The 16486-nt window shown below is 40.2% G+C and overlaps 1 protein-coding gene and 1 pseudogene across 2 annotated transcripts in view; both read left to right on the top strand.

The window, feature by feature from the left end:
* Positions 1–577: 577 nt before the first annotated feature.
* On the top strand, positions 578–1579 carry LOC110216108 (ATP-dependent RNA helicase SUPV3L1, mitochondrial pseudogene; annotated as a pseudogene).
* Positions 1580–2619: 1040 nt separating this feature from the next.
* The window catches only part of NNT (nicotinamide nucleotide transhydrogenase), a 132564-nt gene continuing 118697 nt past the window's right edge, over positions 2620–16486 (top strand). Inside the window, exon 1 of one of the 2 annotated variants that reach the window (XM_020996674.2) lies at positions 2620–2710. The gene's annotated coding sequence lies outside the window, so the exon portion shown is untranslated. Of the gene's footprint in view, positions 2711–2872; positions 3037–16486 lie in introns of those variants that run through there. The other variant, XM_020996667.1, reaches the window with a different exon arrangement.

Raw genomic sequence — 16486 nt, 5'->3', positions numbered from 1 at the left:
ATTTCTTAATATGCTAAGAAAGATTGTGTGCTGGTAATAGCTTCAGCATCTTAGGACACTGATTCAGTTTTTGTAACTTTTCAGGTCCACGTAGCATACATAGCCAATCAGCAGCATTCTGCAGCATTTAGGATAACACTTTCCACAGAAGAGGAAGGGGTAGAGGAAAGGGGAATCAAACAGGGAGAAAAGGGGAACTGTGGGGAAAACATTTAAAATGCCACTGCCAGGATTTGTGAGAATGGGAAGACATTCATTGTTCAAGGGCTAGAGAGAAGAGGTAATGAAATATTTTTATAAATATTTAAGGGAATGTAGGCCTTCATATTGCCCAAACTGGGGATGCCCAGACTAGTCCTGGTTGCATAAGCATAATCTTCATAAAATTAATGACTTATGACTAACATCCAGCTGGTACCCAGAAGCCAAATCAATTAGACAAAAGATTGTGTTCTATGTTGGCCCTACCAACAATGGGAAAACTCACTATGCTAATCAAAGATATTTAGTGCAAAATCTGGAGTTTATTGAGGCCCTTTAAAGCTGTTGGCCTATGAGATCTTTGAAAAGAGTAATGATGCTATTGGATGTGTTATGTGACTTGGTAACAGGTGATCACAAATTAAGATGGAAAATAACTGCTCATGTTGCTTGTACTGTAGTATGGTGTTGACAACCTCTCATGAAGTGACTGTCATTAATACCATTCAAATGAGTAAAGATCCAGCTACAGGATGAGCTTGGACTACAGCACTCAGAGGGCTCTGTGCTGAAGAAATCCATTTGTGGAGAAGCTGGTGACTTGATATGGTGATGGAGCTGACATATACAACAGATCTGAAACTATCAGACTTACCTTCACATGTTGAATCATGCACTTGAGCCTTTAAATAACCTTCAGCCTGGAGATTGACTGCACTGTTTGTTTTAGCAAGAATATTTTACTCTGTAAGTTGGCACATTGAGATTCAGGGATTGGAATGTTTCTATATGTGGAATGTTTCTCCCACCTGGGACAAAACTTGCTCAGACAAAAAAGTTTAATGATCCTGATGATCTGTGCAAAATCCAGATTGTTACAGATGCAATTGTCATGGAATTGAATTTGAGCATAAAGAGAATTATTTTTAGTCCTCTCATAAAGTTTAGTAGTAAGAAAAGGAGGAGAAGGAAATGGAGCCAATCACCACCTCATAGACTCTGCAGATTTCTAGCAGAGCTGACAGATTCAGCTACAAGTTTAAAGGAGAGGTTACTACGATTTAATCTGAAAACTCGAAATTATTTCAGGATATTTTGAATGTCTGTGGAATCTACAGGAATTGTGGGCTTTCACACTACTGCTGATCAGATAGAAATATTCACATACCATCTCCCAAATACCACTTTCTCCAAACTTATTGATGTCTTTGGAAGACAGTCAATGACATACTATATAACAGAAGCACTGTTTAAGTTCTTCTCACTTCACTCTGCATTAGCTCATGCAGGTCTTCCCCGTTTTCCCTGGGGTTGTCCTTCTGGTCATTTCTTGTGGCACAGCGATGTTCCATTATATTCATGTACTATAGTTTGTTAGGCTTTTTCCCAGTCGATGGACACTTTCTTGGTTTCTTTCCTTCTTCTCCCCCAACTACAGGTATTGCTGCTGTGGATGTTTTTGTGGATATGGACCCTTTTCCTTTTATTTGGTCTTTTTATAAATACTTAACATGATAATCATAATGAAAACTCTTCCACTGAGATTTGCGGTGGTCTTTCTTGTTTCTAATTGAACTTCTTTTAGCAGCAATTTATTTGCTTTGATCTGCTGTGAGTTGCTTGTCTCTGCAGACTCAGTATTTGTTCTAATTGCTGTTGGTCTCTTTTCACCTTTTATCGAGGGATGTACAGTATCCTCGTTCTCTCTTTTAAAATATCAGTCAAAATGTCTAAATTCTGCTTTCTGTTCATAAATATTTAATATTTAAATTTCTATTCCATAGGAAAAAAGACCCTCCCCCCTTTTAAGTGCAAGACATTCACAGACGAAATAATAAAATTGCAAAAATAAAATTTAAAGGTATAGTTTCCTCATCTGTTAAATGAGAAAGCTGGATTAGGCTAAATCCTATGGGCCTATCCATTTATGTGAAAAGAACAGCTGGAATTGGTTTTAATTCCCTTAATGCTTTGCCCAAATTAGTAAAGATATTGTCAAGAAATTTCTTAGAATGTTCACTCGTAAAGAAAAAGAGAGGTGTCTACAGGCACCTAGGAAAGTATGTGACTTCCTCTGGGCTAGATTTGAAGCCTGTAAGCACACATGCACATTACATTTCAAAACTCTGACATAGTTTCCTAAGCATTTAACTCCTTCTCGAGTGGAAAAAAACCAAAACCAAACTATCCTATTCCCGCCCGTTATACATAGCTCTCCCCTCCCCCCCTTTTTATATCCTATTACAGATCAGTTATGATTTTCCTAGAAAGCTTGAGAATTAAATTACCAAAGACCAGTTATTCCACAGTCTTTTGTAGTCTGGAGAAGAACCAAATAGGAAATCCTAGTTTGTAATTAGGGTTTTTCAAGGAGACAAGTCAGACTGGCAAACTTGGACTCATGCGGCATCGGTGGTTGGCACGCGCCTTGATTGACAAGAACCGGTAGAAGGAAACTGCTCTGAAGGGCGGACGACCGGGGAGGAGAGACAAAGAGGGTGCTGCCGATGTAAGAGGTTACAGCCGCGCTGAGGCGGGGGCGGGACGCTCCTTTCAGGAAGCAGCATTGGCTAAAGGGGGGTGTTTTTCCACGGGTTTCTCCTTCTACTAGCTAGAAGGGCAAAGAGGGGAGGGAGGAAAACTGGGGGCCCGCGGAAAGGGGGTGGGGGCAACCCGCCGAGCGTCACGTGGCAGCCTCGCCAAACCGAGCTGAGACAGGCTCGCTGCGCGCTGTTCTTCCGGGTTGAAGGTGCAAGCCCTGGTGGGGATCGGAGCCTCCCGCTTGCCACCGCCGGGTCCCCCCCTCCCGGGCAGGCTCTTTCCCTCCAAGCAAAGGTCAGTTTGGCAGCGGTGGTAACAGATTTGCTGCAGGTGTAGGTCGTGTGGCCAGGGCGGGAGACGTGGGGCAGCTGTTTGGGCTGAAGCCGCGGGAAAGGGGCTAGCGAGCCCTGGCCAGGCTCCTGGTCCTGTTTCTTTGCTCTGGTAGAGAAACTGATCTCAGTGCAAAAGGGGGCGGGGTGGTCAGAATGAGAAAGGGAGCATTGAGGCCGGCTCTGTTGCTAGCGGAGAGGGGGTTTGTTCAGCAACAGCGCGGGAGTGGGGGTGACGGTGGTTCCAATGCATTGTATGGGCGCGGGTGGAGGCAGGGGGAGCATGACAAGAGCTGAGAGCCAGAGTCTGCAGACCTACGGGTCAGGGATTCCCTTAGCGGGGCTGAACAATGAAGAGAGAGAGGGAGAGAAAGAGAGAAACAGAGAGACAGAGAGACACACACACACACACACACACACATACGCACACACACACACACACACACAGAGCACTGAATGTGGAGTGCGCCGGCTTTGTGCACTCGCGGTGCGGGCTGGGGTATTCTTCAAAACATCGTGCACTTCAAAGGCTCTGCTCCTCTCTACAGCTGGAATGGACTTTGATACCATCCCTTAGTTTTATGGGTAAGGACACTGAGGCCCAGTTAAATGACTTGCCCAAAGTCACACAGGTAATACGTGGCAGCTCTGGGATTTGAACTGAGATCCTCCGAAATCCTGCCGTCTTTCCCCTAAAGCTGGTGGAGGGAAGAATTCTAGTAGAGCTAAGACAAGGGGAGTTACTAAAGACCTCAGATTGTGTATGGATGGGAGCGTTTAGGGTTAGGAATCTGCTCCCCAAGAGGAGCAGATTCCCTACATCGTAAGCATGACCCCTGGAGGAGAACGAAGGAGGGGGGCCCGAGTTGTCCTACAGGACGGCCTTTTGAAGGAAGGTTACAATCCCTACCAATCAGCGTCTAGGGGAGATTATAAATAGCGGTTTCTTTTAGTTGTCGACGTGGTGGGAATTTGGGAGTGCACCTTAAAAGTTTGTCGTGGGAGGGACCAGCGGAGGCGGGCGGCCTTGGATTTGGTGGCCTGTGTGGGGCCAAAGCAGAGTCAGTGTTTGTTAGGCAGCCTTCGTTGGTATGTTTGGCTTGACTGTGTGACCTACTCACTGTTTTAGCGCGTCCTTTATTTGCCCTTTTTGCAAGAGGCATTCACACGTAAAGTTCTTCAAATGACTGATTGGCCCGAGCGCTGGAGCAAACCATATACAGTGACAGGAGTATTATTAGTCCCTCCTCTTTGTTCTTGACTCCTGAGAGTACTTCTGGTTCTCCAATTTTTTTTTCCCCCTGAAAACTTCAGCTTCTTTACAGTTTGTTTTGACAGTTAGCCTTGCCCTCACTCTCTACTTTCCCAGGATCTGAGCCTTTTGTGTATCTTTTATCCCCCTTTGCTAATGGGTCAGCTTTCAATTAAGATTAATTGAGACATATTATTTTCAAAAGAATTTTTCCTGAAATTCTTACAACCAGCAATTTTCCCCCCTCCCATCACATATTAATTGAGCACCTACTATGTGCAAAGGATTGTTTTTTAGAGTCTGTAGGGAACAAAATAAGTTGTAATTCTTCTAATAGATCTTACAATCTAGTAGGGAGCATGATGGGCAAAAGGAGGAATGTGAAAGTGGAATGAGAGAGGTCAGGGTGATTGAGTTCAGAAAAGGAAAGTCTTCTTGGGATTGTGTAAAGTAGTCATGAAGGAATAAGCTCATTCTCATATAGTACTTTAATGTTTTCCAAAACTTTTACACTCCATTGTTGGTTTGGAGCTGGACTGTGAAAGACGGATAGGAACTGGACAGGTGGAGAGAGGAGGATAGAAGGACATTACAAGCATTGGGAACATTGTGAACAGTTAAGGATACAAGTCATGGGGCCTGTTTGGGGAACAGTTTTGGCTGGAGGGAATAGAATACAAGGTCAGAAAGATAGGTTGGAACCAGATAGAAGAGATTCTTAAAGTTTGGACTTTATCTTGTAGGCAAAGGGAACCACTGAAAGTTTTCTAACAGCTCTGATATGATCAGTTTTGAGGGTATATGATGGTAATTTAATAATATTGATGGCAGCCTCATAAAAACATTCTACAAATAACAGTAATGGTATATGTGCATACATATACATATGTATGTATATTTAATTTAGGCTTGTGATTTCAGTGGCATAGGAAACTCTTTTTACTTACCTAGGTTGTCAAGTCAGTAAGCATTTATTATTGCCTGCTATGTTCCAGGCATATTATTGCCTACTGTGTGCTAAGTGCTGGTGATGTGAAGAAAGGCAAAAAAACAGGCCCTGCTGTCTAGGAACTTACAGTTTAATGGGAAAGCCCACATTAAAGCAGCTATGTGCAAGCAAGATATGAGCAGGATAAACTGGAGATAACTGACAGAGAAAAGACACTGGATTTAAGGAAGATTGGGAGAGACTTCTTGGAGAATATAAGATTTTAACTGGAACTTGAAGGAAGCCAGGGAAGAGAGAAGGTGACGATAAGGAAGGAAAGAAGTATGGCCATGAGGACAGCCAGTAAGAATGCATGGAATGTCTTGTTTGAGGAACATCGAGGAGACCAATGTCACCCGAGCACAGTATTTGGAGGGGCCCAATAAGGTGTAAGAACACTGGAAATTTATGAAGGGGTTTAAAGTTATGAAGGGTTTTAAAAGCCAGAGGGCTTTTTATTTGATCTTGGATGTAACAGGGAGACAGTGGGGTTGATTGATTGGGGGGAGGGGATGAGGTGACATGGTCAGACATTTTATTTAGAAAGATCACTGATGAATGGAGGATGGATTGTAGAGGGGATCAGCAACTATTTTACAATTTACAATCTTAGTTGCTTATGGCATTGAGAAATTAAATGACTTGTCCTGGGTCACCTAGACAGTGTGGGACTTTAAAACAGGTCATTTTGACTATGAGGCTTACTTTCTATCCTATTGCAAGATTACTTTTGTAGCAATGTGTAGGATGAATTGAAGAGTGGAGAGACTCAATATATATAGACAGATTAGAAGGAAACTGTTAAGTAGTCCAGGCTAGATGTAATGAAACCCTAAGTTAGGGTGGTTGGTATGGGAATAGGCGGGAGGGGATACATGGGATTTTAAAAATTTCTTTATTTATCTGTGTATGAGGTTTTTCCCCCACAACAAAATGTAAGTTCCTAGAGGGCAGGAATGGTTTCATTTTGTGTCTTTATGCCAAAGCCTGGCATAAGTAATTGCTTGTTATCTGATTCATTGCTTAAAGTTACCTTTCCAGCTTTACTCTTCTGCAAGCACTCTCCATTTCAAACAGGCCTATTTTATGTCCTGTATGAGACATTCCATATCTCATTTCTGTGCTGTTGTCTCTCCTATGCTCTGTTTCCCTACCTCCCTACCTCTTAGAATCTGTAGCTGCCTTCAGAGCTCAGCTACAAGGCCACCTCACTTCCTTTACTGGTTCTTTCCACCCCTAGTTGTTAGGGCTCGCACCCTCATATTATTTTGTACTTTTTTGTATATATACTTTTCTAACTTAGCAGTGTACCTTGTCCCCTTTCACCACCTGCAGCTTCCCAGTACAATGTAAGTTCCTTGAAGATTGGTGATCTTTTTATCTTTGTTGGCTTTCCAGATGGTTTGGTGGCTGGAACATAGTAGGCACTTGATAAATAAAAGTTGGCACTTGATAAAGTCAGTGAATGTAAGGTATTGGGCTAGAGGCCATAAGAACACAAGACATGATTCATACATAATGGAGCTTGCTTACACTATAATAAGGGAGAGGAAACATTTTTCATAGGTAAATGCAGTACAACAAATTATGATGTATACCATAAACTGTAGCTGAAAATAGTCTATTGAATTATAGTTTGAGGGACAGAGGGAAGGAGACAGAGAGAGAGAGAGAGAGAGAGAGAGAGAGAGAGAGAGAGAGAGAGAGAATTCTGAAAGAACAAATAGTGCTGACCCACTCTTCTACAGGTCTTCCTTGTTAGAGCTCTATACCACAGCCTGGAATTTTGAAAATGTGAAATGCGTACCCTTGGGATTGCAGTCCTTGGCAGGCTGCCTGCCAAGGAAACTCTGGGACAGTGGCAAATCTCAAGGCTTATGCTGGAGTTTATTGAGTAGGAGGATGACACAGTCAGACCTTCTGTTTAGGAAAATCACTTTGGAGACTGAATGGAAGATAGACTGGGTTGGGGAGAGACTTGTGCCAGACAGACCAACCAGCAGGTTCCCGCAGTCATCTGGGCATGAGGGAATGAAGGCCTGTATCACAGTGGAGATCAGGGGAGAATCAGGGCAGAGAAGGGGGTGTATTTGAGAGATACTGCAAAGGTGAAACCTCCAGGACTTGGTAACATATATGATAGTAAGGGATAGTGAAGAGTGGAAGGTGACACCTAGATTGCCCTTGGCAATAATAAAAAAATTTGAATAGGGGAGAGGATTTAGGGGGCACGATAATGAGTTCAGTTCTGAACATGTTGGGTTTAAGATGTCTACTGGACGTCCAGTTTGAGATGTCTGCAAGGCAGTTGGGATGTGAGACTGGAGGTCAGCAGAGAGGTTAAGTAGATTTGAGAATCATCAGCATAGAGATGGCAATTAAGTCTGTGGGAGCTGAGGAAACCCCGAAGTGAAGTAGTGTAGGGGGAGAACAGAAGAGGGCTAGTACAGCCCTGTGGGACACCCACAGTAAGTGGGATGAGGATCTAGCAAAAGAGACTAAGCAGTTCTTAACGATTCAGTGTTACAGAGGTCTCCAGTGAAGTACCCCAGGCATCTGTGCTTGGCTGTGCTCTGTTTTACATTTTTATCAATGACTTGGATAGGTACAGGTGGAGTGCTCATCAAATTTGTAGATGATAGAAGGTTTCTAGGGCTGGCTCACACAGTGGATTACAGTTCCTGGATCCACAGGATCTTGTTAGGCTAGAGCATTGGGCTGAATCTAATAAGATGAAATTCGGTGGGGATAAATGTAAAGACTTGCATTTGTGTACAAAAACTCCATTTCACAATTACAGGATAAGAGATGAATGGTTAGGTAACAGCTGTTATGATGAATGTCTGAGAGTGTTAGAGGACTGCAAGCTCAATATGAGTCAGGTTAGGGTGTGGTAGCCAAAGAGCTAATGAGATTCTGTGCTGCATTGAGAAACAAAACTTCCAGAAGTAGCCCCATTGTATCCGTCTTATCAGACCTAATCTGGATATTATCATTTCTGGGGATTAGAATTTAAGAAAGACATGCATAACCTAGAGAGTGTACAGAGGACATTAACCAGGATGATGAAGGACCTTGAGGCCATGTCATAAGAGGTGGAAGGAACTAGTCATGGCTAGTCTGGATAAGAGAAGGTAAAAGGGAACAGGATAGCTGTCTTCAAATATAGAGAGAGGGCTGCCACAGGGAGGAAGGGTTAGATTTATTCTCTTTGAACCCAGAAGGCAAAACCAAGAGCTTCGGACAGAAGTTGTGGAGAGATTAATTTAGGCTTGCTATGTACAGCAGTGAGCCCCCTTTCTCCCAAGATTTCCCTGGCCCACCAGGTGCACAGATATTTTATAAAACATCCAATGATTATGAAGATCACATGGCTCAGATTACAAGTATGATATCATTAGAATGAGTTTATTGTCATTTCCTTCTCTCAGAATATGACACAGGATGGATTAAGAATTTATTTAGCAGCATTGGTGAAGTTGAATGTGCAAAACTTATTTGTGATAAAATAGCAGGTGTTCTATGCTTGGCTAAGCTCAAAATTTATTATAGATGCTAATTTGTACCTCAGTGGACTCCCAAGGACAGTGACACAGAAAGATGTGGAGGATTTTGGGATCTATTTGATTCCCACCACAGCCCTGTGAAATAGATACTACAGGTGTTAATGAAGAAAGTGAGGCTCAGGTAAAATTACTTATGCATGGTCACCCAACTAGTATGTCTCAGAGGTGGGATTCAAAACTAAATGTTTCAAAACCAGCACTCTATTTTACCATGTTGCCTCTTTGAACATCCATTCTAATGAACAAAGCTGTCAGAGGGGTAGATGGTACGGAGAACACATTCTTATGTGGAGCCTGACATACTTTGGTGCTTAAGCAAGCTTTTTCCTGGTGGGTGGGTGAGTGAGCTAAAGTACTGTTTAATATTTCTCTGAGAGCAGATGCTGTTTCTCTAAGCTTCTTCAATTAGGTGCTGTTTTATTTAGTGATTTGTAGGTACCCAGAACCTTCTTTCTGTTTTACCCTCAAAAGAGTGGGAAAGAAGAGATAAACAGATCCAACATGATGGTGGTCTATTTTATACTGCCTCTAAGGGGCCTCCTCAGGTCAACTGGGAGAGCAGTGGCTGAAGGTGCCCCAGCAATATCTCCCTCCCCCAATAAATAAGTCCAGGTATTCTTTGAAAAAGTTGTGGGGAGAGGTTGCAGAGAATGCATTGATAGTGAAACCTGCTTCTTAAGAACCAGCATTTGAGATTTATTACAGAACTATTTTAATTTTTTGTTTTTATAATTAGGATTGGAACATTTATTTTTTATTCTTTCACTGTTTCAATGCCCAGAGTATCCTAATGAAAACAAGAGAAAAGAATAGGCAGGCTTTTTCAAAGGGGATTTTCTATAGCAAACCGTGTCTTTATGGTCCTACAGCCTGCATGGAGAGTGTAGAGAGTATGAAGGTCCTCTTGCTTGTTGATTAAAAAAAAAGACTCAAATGAACAAAATTCATCCTTGAAGGCTGTCCGATAAAATGATTCTCATGTATATGTCAGTAATTTCAAACTCTATAAGAGACTCAGCTGTGGAAATAATTTTGTCCTATGATCTGAGTATTTACATGAGAGAAATTAAATGTGAAATTTCACAAGACAAATTAAACATGAAGATATAGTCATTGTTGTCATTGAATATGTCTAGTATATGACTCAAAAGGATTTCTGTCTGTTGAGTTTTTTCAGATATTTGAAGATGACGTTGTACTAATTACATAAAATTCTGGTGCACTCAAAAGTCTCTTTAGTGAAATTCACAGTAATGTAAAGAGAATGGCTTAACCATCCACGTTGGAAGAACAAAGTGGCTTAAAAATACATGCTAATTGCCCAGATTTTATTGTCCAAGTTGGATGAGTAGTCTGGAGTTAACCTAATACTCTGAGTATCTTGGATAAACACTCTAGATGGATAGTGACATGGGCTGGGAATTGAGCAGGAAAAAGAAATTGGATTGAATTTGGAAAATTGGGGAGTGTGCTTAATGACATCTCTGCTTCCTGAAGAAGTGATCATTTTGAACACTAATATTCTCCTGGTAATTCTATAAAGCTGAAAACCCTGGAGGGCCAGAATATCAGAAAAGTTAAAATGATAAATAATCTGAAAGGCAGTGATTGATGTAGACACACTGCAGCATGTTAGCAGTTGTGACTTGTGTTTAAATGGTGTGATGAAGAGAGTGCTGAACTTGAGGTCTGGAATAGCTGAATTCATATCCTGCCTCAGACACTTGGTAGTTGTGTGACCCTGGACTGGCTGCTTAATCTCTCTTTCTGTTACCTCATCTGGAAATTGGAGATAATAAGAGTACCCGCTTTATAGGGTTGTTATAAGGGTTAAATGAGGTAATTATATGTAGAGCACTTTGCAGAACTTAAAGTGGGGTTTAAATGCTAACAATTAGTGCATTATCTACATTCTGTATCTCCAGAAAAGGAGATAGACTTATCATATAGCCGGAGTGGAAGACAATGCTTGGATTGCTCAATTGGTACATTTGTATCCCTGAGAGATCGTTCATTTATTTATTCTTTTTTCATTCAATAAGCCTTAATTATGCTAGGTGCTAGACATACAAAACCCAAAAACAAACAGCCCCTTCTCTTTAGGAACTTAGGTGTTGTTGATTAGAAACATTACATACCCAGAAAGGAAAACACATCATATATATCAAGTAATATATATCAAATAGCCCTCAGCTAGGTGGATCAGCATGGGCTGAATGGAGGAGGAGGTGGTGTTGTGCACAACTGGTTCACTTGGCTATAGAGCCTGCCTAGGGCCTAGGATTCCCCAGTCACCTGATGAATCAAGACCAGCTTGATTTTCTATCTCCAATGCACACTGATGAGGCGGGAGACAAGATGGAAGCAACTCTGTTTATTTTTAGCAAAGCACGCACTTATATAGTAAAATAACAGGAACTCTTTCTCAAGTTACAATGACGTATAGCCCATGCTGTGCTCAAGGACAGTGCATACACGTCCTGTGCACTTATCTGACTCCAATCCCAGAATAGACTGCTAATGACCATACAATAACTAGGGAAGTTAAAGATTGTTAAAGATCCATACAATGGAGCACCAAACCAGGCGACCTTTGCTCAAAGATTAGCACCTGAGAGGGTCCTCCGCCTGTCAGTGAGACCTCATGAACAGCCTGTGGCCCTCTACATCCTTACAGATCCCCAATAACTCCCCCTTTTTGTTTTTGTTGGAGATGGAGCATATGAAGCTCAGTCCCAAAGTCCTTTATCTGATTAGCTATGCACCTGAGCAAACGTGGTCCAAAACATAACATGGCCAGCAAAATCAAACATAATGGCAGTAAGGAAGACAATAGAGATATAAACCAATGTCCAAGGTCATTAAAAGGATTATGGAGTTTATCTATCCAATCAAGTATACGTTGGGCAGTTTTATCTGGCATCAGATCCTTATCAGCCGCCCTTGGAATATCTTTAGCAATTTCGTATAAGTCGTCAATATCCACTGCAATAGTAGAATTTCCAAATAGCTCATTTAGATGTTTACGTATTCTTTGCCAATCCCATTGGTAAGGCAAATGAATTCATATCTATAATCACATTTTAAATGTGTTCTATATTCTAAAATATCCAATTCATCACCTATTTCGATAATGGTTTCCTTCATTCCCTCAAGCATATGGTAAAATTCATCATCTATCCTTTTTTGTGTTTGAAAACCTTTAGATACATTGCGAGCTAATTGATCCATAAAATCAGCTTGAACCATTTCATTTCTTGCGATAGATATAGATTGAGATAAAGATACAGAAGCAGTTATGATAGCTGTAAGTGAAATAATTCCTAATGCTACACGTGAAATACATCTCTTTTTCCTAGCAACTGCTAATTGATTACTTTGGTCTATTATTCCAAAAATATGATCAGAACATGACTCATACCAATCTTTGCTTTTCACAGGCACCAAGGCAAACTTTTGTTGTGTAATAACAAAAATAATTTGGTCTCTAATCTTGGTTCCTGTACATTCAGACATCCTGCAGTTAATACAAGTGACATTATATTCCCCTGAATCCACGGCTGTTATATTAACATTCTGTGCTCTTCCCCATATAAATGCATGATTACCAGTCAAACAAGCTCTCATTGTCATATTATCATGGAAAGGTCCCTTGCAAATTTGTGATGTTTATGGGGCCTAAGGCTGCCCACGCTTTCCACAACTGATTTTCAACCCCTCTGTCATGAAGGGAAACCCACTGAGGAAATGGAAACCCTCCAAAAGCCCAAGTATGATTGTTTTTCTCCCTAGTATAATTGTGCCAGGATTGTAATGTAAAATTCTCTTGTAACACAACACAATGACTTTCTGAAGTATGATAAGATAACCAAGGAGGATACCCTAAGCTCTTGCTGATCAGTGTCACATGATAGCATGGCTTTGAATTACTTGGACTTCTGATAGGTGTGTCATTAACACCCTGTGACCCCAAGATGCCCGTGTAAGTAACCTTATAAAATTGAAAAAAGACAACAGTATAAGGAGGGGGTGCCGTGTTATTAAACACATACCCATCAAAATGGGTGGTGACATTAAATAATTGTAAACACGTAGAGTCTTTGGTGTCATTGCCTTTTGTAACACAAATAGGCGGCACCAAAGCCACACCAGTAAAGTTCATTTTTACAGTGTGTTGAGACCGGTTCTTAAGTGATATGAAATGAAATTCCTTGCCAAAACCTGTGGAGGCATTTCCTTGCAGAATGACCTCAGGTATTGTCTCTCCCCATGTAACTAGTCTGGGCCATGGTGGTTTTGTCACGAAGGCCCATCGTGTTGTATTTCCTGTCTCTGCTGCTGCTGTATTCTGTATCCCTGCTGATGATAACCACAAGAGGCTGCCTTGTCCCTTCTGAATGGATAATGTGGACATCCTTCGTTCTGACCCAGAGTTCTCCATCACCTATGAAAATAAGAACAAACCCTTGCCCCCAGGTTAGCACTTGCCCTGGACCCTGCTAGACACTGTCAACGTCTCTCCACATAACTTTCATATTATGTTTAGGAGAAAGGAATCTGTTTGATTTAGTGGTGTCACTAGTACTGTTGTCATTTCCTGCCAGATATTTCATTGCAGGAGAGAGGTTACAACTATTGAATTTTAAATAATTTATACTGTAGAGTGCAGTGTTCAACTGATGCTGAGGGGATCCCTTAGCTCCCCCTTTTTGTTTTTGGAGCATCATTTTCAAGGTACGATTGGCACGTTCAACTGTGGCCTGACCATGAGGATTATAGGGAAGGCCAGTAGTGTGACTAATAGAGAACTCAGTACAAAACTTTTTTAAAACCCTGCGAAATGTATGCAGGACCATTATCAGTCTTTAAGCATTGGGGTGGGCCAGTGAAGGAAAAACAATGAAGCAAATGATTAACAACATTGTGAACAGCCTCACCTGCTTGAGCAGTAGCAAAAATAAGCCTGAATAAGTATCAGTAGAAACATGAACATATTTTTGTCTTCCAAAAGGAGAATAATGAGTAACATCCATTTGCAATAAGGTGTTAGGTGTAAGTCCCTTGGGGTTATGGACATCAACATGGAAAGGGGGTTGAAAAGGCACACATGTAGCACAGTGGTAAACAATTTCACGTGCTTGTGATTTTGTTATGCCATATAAAGTTCTTAAAGACGTAGCAGATAAATGTAACTTATTATGACTATTCCTTGCTATTTCCACATTCATTGTTAAAGACCTATCAACAATATCATTACCTTCAAAAATTGTCCTGGGGCAAGAGTGTGGGAACGAACATGCAAAACATAAATTTTTCTGTCCTATTCTGTATCATAAGTTGTATATCATTAAGCAGCTGACATGTATTGTTACCAGTATTTTTTATTACAGCAGTCTCTAGATGTTTTAGAATTCCTTCAACATATTTACTATCTGTGATAATATTCATTGGCTCCTCATATTTTTGAAATGCACAATAGACAGCATATAATTCATTCTGTTGTGTGGATATAAAGGGTGTTTAATCACATGTAACTCCTTTCTTTTAGGGCACCAGATAGAGGCCTTATTCATCTTTGTGGCATCAGTAAAGACATTAATCCCGTGTATGGGTTCACCTGCTGTAAGTGTGGGTTGTATCCAAGGCCAATTCTCAAAGATTGCATGATATTTAAAGGGTTTTCTATACACAAGTTTCAAATTGATATTCACTTGCCAGTTAGGCATTGTTTGTATTGCTGTTTCAATTCATTTGTTGAGAAAATGGAAGGTGTATGACTTCTGGATGTGTGCCACATAATGTTAAACACCTGTTGTCAATTTTATGTATTAAGTCCCCTATCAGGCCATATAATTACTTAAAGTATTTTTGGCTGAGATGGTAAATATACCCATTCTAAAAGCCTTTGTTTCTGATGTATCACTGCTGTTGGAGAATTTGGAGTGTTAAATATAGAAGCCTCCACACTTTCATGCCTATCAATCCTGTTTGTGTGTGCTCCAACTACTTGTTCCTGAATATACAACAATGTGTGTTTCGCCTCAGGGGTCAGTATTCGGGGTGAATCTAATTGAGGATCACCTCTAAGGCAATCATATAAAGGTATCAATTCATAATTTGGAATGCCTATCTGTGACTGAAGCCACTGTATATCTCCTATAAGTTTCTGAAGATCATTAGGTGTTTTCAACTTTTGTAAGTCTGTTCTTGGAGGATGTAAAACTATTTTTTCCTGATAATGGGGGATGTTTTTGAATTCTTTCTGGGGCTATTTGAAGCCCATGACTTTGCAACACATTCTGTATTTTTAAGAAGATTTCTTCCAACACTTCAGGATTGGGATGAGCACATAAAATGTCATCCATGTAATGTATCATTTTTAGCTTTTTGTGATGGAATAGTAAAAAAGCAATCTTTTAAATCAATAACTATCAAAGGCTAGGAAGTCATAAAGCATCGTTAATTTTCCTGACTTCTTTGCAAAGATAAAAACAGGTGAATTTTAAGGAACCCAAACAAGTTCATTAGATTTCATTTTGTATTTTGTCAGTTTTATGAATAGAAAAAGCACAAACAGTGCGCAGGAGAAAATAATAGCTCTCAGTAAATGTAAAATATCGCACCTACAAATTAAGGGGAAATGAATTGAGTTTTAGCTATCTGTTATCCTAGTAGTTTAACTTCATCTTAAAATAATTGATTAGTGGTGATTTATTAGGCAAGCTAAAAGTAATTAATATCCGTAAAAGTCGTGTGAAAATTATTAAAAATTATCAAGGAATCTTGATTAATTTGTAACATTTTGGTGGTATCTGCAGACTGCAGAACAATACCCAAAGTAAGCAAAGGGTGACACCCTCTGTACCCTTTCAGGGGTAATTATAAATCTATGAAACTGAGAGGCTTGTTGACTGAAAAGCTTGTTAAAACTTGGGCATTAATAAGGAAAGTTTGGTAGTAGTAGGACAACTGCAAAGTTTATCATCCATAAGACAAATTATTTTTGTCTGGGAACATTTCTGACTAACAAGTTTAATAGGGTGATGAACAAAATTTCGGCACATGGTAAGAAACATTCCTCCTTAAAGGATCATAATAGGGAAAATGGGAAATACTGATTTAATGAGACAACCATACCCAAATTCAAGCTCAAAACAAAGTTAATTATAGTTCTAAGAGTCTTTTACCTCAAGCAGTAAGTTTCACTGATTATGGCTTAAAGCCAGATACAGTTAATTATTTTCATAGAAGTGCAATAATCAATAAAGATTTACTAGGACTCATATATATAAGAAATTTTACTTAACATCCTTTCTTTCCCACATTTAACCTTGTCTTGGTGAAAAAGCCAATTATTAGAAATTATTTATATAAAGTTGCAATTTCTCAGTAAGCTAAATGAATTGTTTAGGAACTCAATAACATAAACAAATTCTTCTCTCAGAGCAGATGACCTTGACACAGTTGGTAGGAGCTTTTGGCAAGCTTATAAAGTTAAGGGAATTGCCTTGTGTCCCTCCTTTTCACTCAGAAGTAATTAAGAATTCTAGGTCTTAGCTTTAAAACAGTAACTTCAAATAACTTAGTTAACAATTTTGGTAATTTTCAT

Source organism: Phascolarctos cinereus, unplaced genomic scaffold (assembly GCF_003287225.1).
Source record: "Phascolarctos cinereus isolate Bilbo 61053 unplaced genomic scaffold, phaCin_HiC Scaffold_4;HRSCAF=312, whole genome shotgun sequence".
Lineage (NCBI taxonomy): Eukaryota > Metazoa > Chordata > Mammalia > Diprotodontia > Phascolarctidae > Phascolarctos > Phascolarctos cinereus.
This window is presented reverse-complemented; position numbering and strand designations above follow the sequence as displayed.